The sequence below is a fragment of the Drosophila elegans genome, unplaced genomic scaffold (genome assembly GCF_018152505.1).
Source record: "Drosophila elegans isolate 14027-0461.03 unplaced genomic scaffold, ASM1815250v1 contig_155, whole genome shotgun sequence".
Taxonomy (NCBI): Eukaryota; Metazoa; Arthropoda; class Insecta; order Diptera; family Drosophilidae; genus Drosophila; species Drosophila elegans.
Genome location: NW_024545520.1, coordinates 173,088 through 180,369, shown reverse-complemented (window position 1 = coordinate 180,369; position 7,282 = coordinate 173,088).

Genomic DNA, 7,282 nt, shown 5'->3' with positions numbered 1-7,282 from the left:
TTGCGGGTGTGGTGTGTGCCCTGGGTACCCGCTCTGATCCCATGGGCGTCTTCCATTTCCCGTCGTTTCATTCTTGCGGCAGCAATGAATTGTTCGTATTCCATCCTGTCCGCATACCCAGCAAAACAGTCTTGGTTGGTTATTGCATCCGCGTGCTAGGTGTCCCACTGCTTTGCACCGCGTGCATCTATTGCTCATGTCCCAAGATCTTGTGACGCCTCTGTTAAGTATTGGTTGTGTTTCTTGGGGTCTTGGAGGTCTCCAGTAACTTCCTGGTGGTTGGTGTCCCAAGCGAGTTTCCGGTGTTTGTTGCGTTGTCTGCTGTGCTGTGTGCCCATGTCGTTGGAGTGCTTCGAATTCCTCGGCTAGTCGGAGGTATTCCGCTAGGGCTTGGCATTCTTCACTTTTGGCATATCGCTTGAACTTCACTCGGCTTTTTCGGTACACCCACTCCAGTTTTTTCTATTCTGTGAGCGTAGTGAATCGCATGATTTTATGAGTTCCAGCGCATATTCCTTCGCTGGCTCGTTCTCGCTCTGGTGTCTATGTGTGTTGCTTTCCATTGCGTTCTCCTCATGATCCGCTGGCATGTAATACTCTAGGAATTCTTTCCGGAAGGTGCTCCATGACGGCATCGGGTTTGGGTGGGTGTGCCACCAATCCAAGGCACAGCCTCTGAGAAGTATTACCATTGCTCCTGCTGCATGATCTAGATCTATGCCGTATGCCTCTGCTTATTCCTCTGTTTTACTAATGAACTCTTCCGGGTTTCCAGTTCCGTCGTATTCTTCTCCCCAGTTTCGTATTACTCCCATCGTGGCCACTTTATTTCCTTCTGACCTTGTGGGCTTAGGTCCAGGTTTTCCTTCGACAAACTCCATCGGGTTCGGTATTGCAGATATTTATGTTTTTCCTCGATGTGTTCCTCTGTGTCAGTTGTCCCGCTATTGCCGTTCAGTTGGTTTCCCGTTCCGTTAGGTGCTGGTGATGGGCTTCTTGCGTGTTTCTGAGCCAGTTCCAAGAGGCGTTTGATAGTTTCCTCGCCGTGGTTGCCGTTCTTTATAAAATCTGACATTTGTCTTCGTATGTCCTCGCACAGTGTTTCTGGTTTGACCTCGAATTCTATTAGATAGGCTTCCAGTTGGGCTTTATTTGTATTGTTTATCCAGCCTCGAGTTAACTTCTCTGCCATTGTATTATATTGTGTTGTGTTGAGGAAGAGGGTAAACGATCTTTGGTGTTTCTATTAGAGGATACTGTCTTTTTGTGTTCAACTTGCTCGGGCGCCCCTGCTCGGGCGCCACTGTAACGACCCTGTTTTGGGAGGCGGTATGGCTCGCCGTGGCCAGGGTTCGAGACAGAAATTTATTTCCTCTTTTGATCGGTTTACCTCCCTTTCCCCAAATAATAACACAAATCGAACGCTACCGAGTATTTTTATATTTTAATCATACGATTGATTAAGACTAAGTTTTCTTACTATAATTATATCGAGCGTGATACTGCTTGCTACGTGTTGTCGGCGCTGCTGAAGGTACGAATGTGGTACTGGTTGGTGATACCGACGCTGCGGAAGGGCCGAGTGTGGCTCTGCTTGGTGATATCGGCGCTGCGGAAGGGCCGTATGTTGCACTGCTTGCTGCTGGCACCAAGCAATGGTTCGAGGAACTGCTTGGCGTTGCCGATGTGTGGTGGCTGAGTGTACCGTGTGTTGTTGACGTCGTGCGGTTGCTGGGTGTACTGCTTGGTGTCGGCGCTTCGGAATGACCAATGGTGCACTGCTTGACGTCGTCGTGTCCCGTCGTTCGAGTACGTCGGGTGTGAGTGTTCTAGGTCGTTTAGAGGAACGATCTACTTGGATTTTCTAGTGGGATGTGGGGCATCGTTAGTTTCGAGCTGCCGGGCATCGTTAATTTCGATCTGCCGTTTTATTCCGAATCGTTTCCGGGTCGGAAGCCGGAAACGTGATTTCTGATAGGAACTCACTGAGATGGGCCGGAGTTACAAAAGCCGTGCCGGGTTCAGCGATCTCGACCGGGCCTGGGTGCGTATTCCTAAACCACACCGGGCGTCGGTGATCCTCACTAGGTCGTAGAGCCGAATTCAAACCGAACTCTTACGGATCCACCACTACCAAGACTAACTACCAGAACACTTACCCGGGTATTCCACCCAGTTGTTGTTTCCTCGAGAGTCGTTGGAACGCAAGTGACTGGTCTGGGGCTGTGTCTCCGCTTATATAGGCACTGCTTAGTGTGACCAGATCGGACGATGATGATAGTCCCGCTTTGGGTAATCGGGATTATTGGGCGATGATTATCGGCAATCCATAACTTCGTCGAATAAATGTGACAGGGTGCTGTTGGCTTTGGGCGCGCGTTTGAATAATAAAAGGCCAGTATTTGGAATGTTTTTTTTAATGTGAAAGTTGAATTTTATATATTTGTGACGGTGGATCGTCACACTCACCCCCCCCACTTTAGGAGGCCGTGGCTCCCGTGGTCGTCACGCTGATGTTGCCACTTCGTTTTCTACCACAGGTTTCAATTCGTTGATGTATGCTCTATGTGTTTTTCCTGTCGCCGTATGTCTTATTGTCGCTATAACTGTTGAAACGAAACCCGTCACATTAAATGGGCCATCGTATTTCGGTGCTAACTTTGCTGCAAACCTAATAGCTGCCTTTGACAATGGGTGTTGTCGTTCCCATACGAGATCTCCTACTTTGGGTCTTCAGTCTCTTTTCCGTGGGTTGTATGATCTGGCTTGGTCTTGTGCTGCTTTTCCCATGTTCCGATGTGCTAGTTTGCTCGTTTCTATCATGCGTTGCAACCTCGCCTCTATCGTTTCCTTGACCATTCCGGATCCAGGTGTGGTTTCGTTATACAGGCTCCCAGGTAGGGCTGTATCCTGTTGATTCTGACCTGCTGCTATTGATGGCCATTGCTATTTCGAGTAGCCAGTCGTCCCACCGTGTGTGTTCGGTTCTGAAGAATTGAGCCATCATAGTTTTTATTGTCCTATATGCCCTCTCGGCTGGGTTATCTTGCGGGGTGTATGGCGCTGTTAACTGATGGACGATTCCCCATTTCTGTAACTGTGCCTTAAGCTTATTACTCGAAAACTGTACCCCGTTATCCGAGATGAGTTTTTTCGGTGTAGCATATCGTGTAAGGATCTGTTCCCGTAAAACTTTTAACACAATGTCTGTTGTTGCTTTTCTGACGGCTGCTAGCTCCACCCACTTGGAGAACTTGTTGAACATCACTAGAAGCATTTTATGGTCGTGACTAGACCTCGGTAGTGGACCAACGAAGTCTATGCAGAGTGTTTCCCAGGATGCTTTTGCTATTTCTGTAAGCATTTTCCCTGCCGCCTGCTGCTGTGCGGTCTTGTACCGTTGGTGTTGTCACGTGTTCTCCGTTTTCGTACTCTTGGGTCAGTACTGTTCCTAGTCCGTAATTACTGGCGTCCGTCTGAAGTACAAAGGTTCTTCCAAAGTCCGGAAAAGCCAGGACCGGTGCTTCGGTTAGGGCTTTCTTTAAGTTTTTGGTTGACTCTTCTGTCTCCTCGGTCCATTTGAACTTTGTCCCCTTCTAAACCAGGGTTTATAGAGGTTGCGCTAGTTCAGTGAAGTTAGTGACGAATCTTCTGTACCAGGAGGTCACCCCTAGGAAGCTGTGTACTTGTCGTCTGTGGGCTTGGCATGTTGAGGATCGCGGCTATCTTTTCTGGATCGGTGGGTATACCTCTTGCGCTGATTACGTGTCCTAGATATTTCAGTTCTTCCTTGATGAAGTGGCATTTCTCTGTGTTGATCTTCAGATTTGCCTTGCGGAGTCGCCTCATTACCTGCTGTAGTTTCTCCAGGTGTTCCTGTTTCGTGCGTCCGATGACCACTATGTCATCCAGGTATGCGAACGCGGATGGTTCCATCTCCGGTCCGATGACTGAGTCCAGAGCTCTTTGGAAAGTCGCTGGTGCTGTGTGTAATCCGGAGGGCATTACTTTACACTGATACAGTCCGCGTCCTGGTACAGTAAAGGCAGTGTTATGTTTACTGTCTTCGTCTATCGGTATCTGCCAGTAGCCACTTTTCAGATCCAGTCTCGCTCAGAGTGCTCGTTCAGTTTCCTATATTCTAAAAGCTCCCATTACTTGCTCTAAGAAATCTATTCCCAAGAGAAGGTCTCCGATCAACTCGTCGAGGACTAGTAGTGTTTTTGTTTTGTTGCTGAACTTTATTAACGTTGCGGGTGTGGTGTGTGCCCTGGGTGCCCGCTCTGATCCCATGGGCGTTTTCCGTTTCCCGTCGATTTATTCCGGCGGCAGCAATGAATTGTTCGTATTCCATCCTGTCCGCATACCCAGCAAAACAGTATTGGTTGGTTATTGCATCCACGTGCTATGTGTCCCACTGCTTTGCACCGCGAGCATCTATTGTTCATGTCCCAAGATCTTGTGACGCCTCTGTTAAGTATTGGTTCCTTGGTGGTCTCCAGTAAATTCCTGGTGGTTGGCGTCCCAAGCGAGCTTCCGGTGTTTGTTGCGTTGTCTGCTGTGCTATATGCTCATGTGGTTGTATAGCCTCGAATTCCTCGGCTAGCCGGATGTGTTCCGCTAGGGTTTGGCAATCTCCACGTTTAGCATATGGCTTGAACTCCACTCGACTGTTTCGGTACACCCACTCCAGTTTTTTTTTCTTCTGTGAGCGTAGTGAATCGCATGATTTTATGAGTTCTACCGCAAAATCCTTCGTCGGCTCGTTCTCGCTCTGGTGTCTATGTGTGATGCTTTCCATAGCTTTCTCCTTATGATCCGCTGGCCTGTAATACTCTAGGAATTCTTTTCGAAAGGTGCTCCATGACGTCGTCGGGTTTGGGTGGTTGTGCCACCAATTCAAGGCACAGCCTCAGAGAAGTATTACCAGTGCTCCTGCTGCATGATCTAGATCTATGCCGTATACCTCTGCCAATTCCTCTGTTCTACTTATGAACTCTTCCGGTTTTCTAGTTCCGTCGTATTCTTCTCCCTAACTTCTTATTACTCCTATCGTGGCCAATTTATTTCCTTCTGTCCTTGTGGGTTTAGGTCCTGGATTTTCTTCGACAAACTCTGTCGGGTTCGTCATTTTATGGTATTCCTCGATGAGTACCTCTGTGTCCGCTAATGTCTTTCGGTTGGTTTTCTGTTCCGTTAGGTGCTGGTGATGGGCTTCTTGCGTGTTTCTGAGCCAGTTCTAGAAGGCATTTGATGGTTTCCTCGCCGTGGTTGCCGTTCTTTATAAAATCTGACATTTGTCTTCGCATGTCCTCGCACAGTGTTTCTGGTTTGACCTCGAATTCTATAAGGTAGGCTTCCAGTTGGACTTTATTGGTGTTGCTTATCCAGCCTCAAGCTAACTTCTCTGCCATTGTATTATTTTGTGGTGTGTTGAGAAAAAGGGTTAAAGATCTTTGGTGTTTCTATTTGAGGTTTCTGTCTTTTTGTGTTCAATTTGCCCGGGCGCCACTGTAACGACACTGTTTCGGGAGGCGGTATAGCTCGTCGTGGCCAGGGTTCGAGACAGAAACTTATTTCCTCTTTAGATCGGTTTACCTCCCTTTCCCCAGAGCATAACACAAATCGAACGCTACAGTGTATGGATATATTTTAATAGTACGATTGATTAAGACTACGTTTTCAAACTATAATTATATCGAGCGTGATACTTCATGATAAGTGGCGTCGGAGGTGCTGAAGGCCGAATGTGGTACTGCTTGTTGATATCGACGCTGCGGAAGGTCCGAGTATATCGCAGATCGTTGAGTATCGCACTGCTTTGTGTGCGGGAATTGGCGCTACGGAAGGACCGTGTGTTACACTGCTTGATTCTGGCGCTGCGCAATGACTCGATGCACTGCTTTGCGTTGGCGCTGCGAAATGGCTGGGTACACTGCTTGACGTCGTTCGAGTACGTCGGGTTCGTAGAGTTCTGGGTCGTTTAGAGGAACGATCTACTTGGATTTTCTAAGGGGATGTGGGAATGTAGGGCATCGTTAGTTTCGAGCTGCCGGGCATCGTTAGTTTCGATCTGCCGTTTATTCCGTATCGTTTCCGGGTCGGAAGCCGGAAACGTGACTTCTGGTAGAAACTCACTGAGACGGGCCGGAATTACGCAAACCGTACCGGGTTCAGCGATCACGACCGGGCCTGGGTGTGTATACCAAAACCACATCGGGCGTCGGTGATCCTCACCAGGTCGTAGAGCCGACTTCAAATCGAACTCTTACGGATCCACCACCACTACCAAGACTATCTACCAAAACACTTACCCGGGTATTCCTCCTAGTTGATGTTTCCTCGAGAATCGTCGGAACGCAAGTGACTTGTCTGGGGCTGTGCTTATTTTAGCGCCGCTTAGTGTGACCAGATCGGACGATGATTGATAGTCCCGCTTTGGGTAATTGCGTTTATTGAGCTATGATTATCGGCGATCGACAACTTCGTCGAATCAGTATGACCGGGTGCTGTTGGCTTTGGGCGCGTGTTTGAATAATAAAAGGCCAGTATTTGGAATGTTCTTTTAAGCTTTTTAATGTGAAAAAAAAACTTGCAGCTTAAGAAGGCGATTCAATGTTCAGAAAAAATATTCCTTTTATTTTCATACCAAGCGGCCATATAATTTGCTACAACTTGGTTCCCCTAAGTAAGCTTGGTCAGCCTTGCTCAAAATTCCACTTATCCTCTTCTTTATGTTTGTGAAGTAGACATGATCGACCACTCCAATTTTCATCATACTACCTCATTAACTCTAATGAAACACACGGGCCTTAATAGCAATGGTTTGAGCGGACAACATTTTGATGACGTCGTAGATCTTTGCTGATGTTTTTGTTGTTGCTGCAGTAGTTTTGTCCTGTTGTAATTTGATGCCGCTCTTGTTGATGTTGTTGTTGTAGGTTGTTGCCGAAGATTTAAATTTATGTTTTTTTTATTTATTTTTTTTTTGTTTTTCGTTTTTTTTTCAACTTTCATAAGCTTTATGCTCATTTATTAAAGCATTTTTTCGATGTTGGTTCTGGCCTCGAAAATGCCACAAAAAATATAATTGCACGAATGCAAAATTTTTTTTATATTTAAAACTTGTCTATTTCTCGACAAAATATATATTTTTGTATGTAAACAGAAAAGATTCTCTTCTATCCTTTTGATTTTTATTTTTAAATTTTTACTGTTTCTTACCACTGGTGGGGGAAAACAAGAGTCAATTATTTTTAGCAATCTTTAGCAAGCTCCTTTT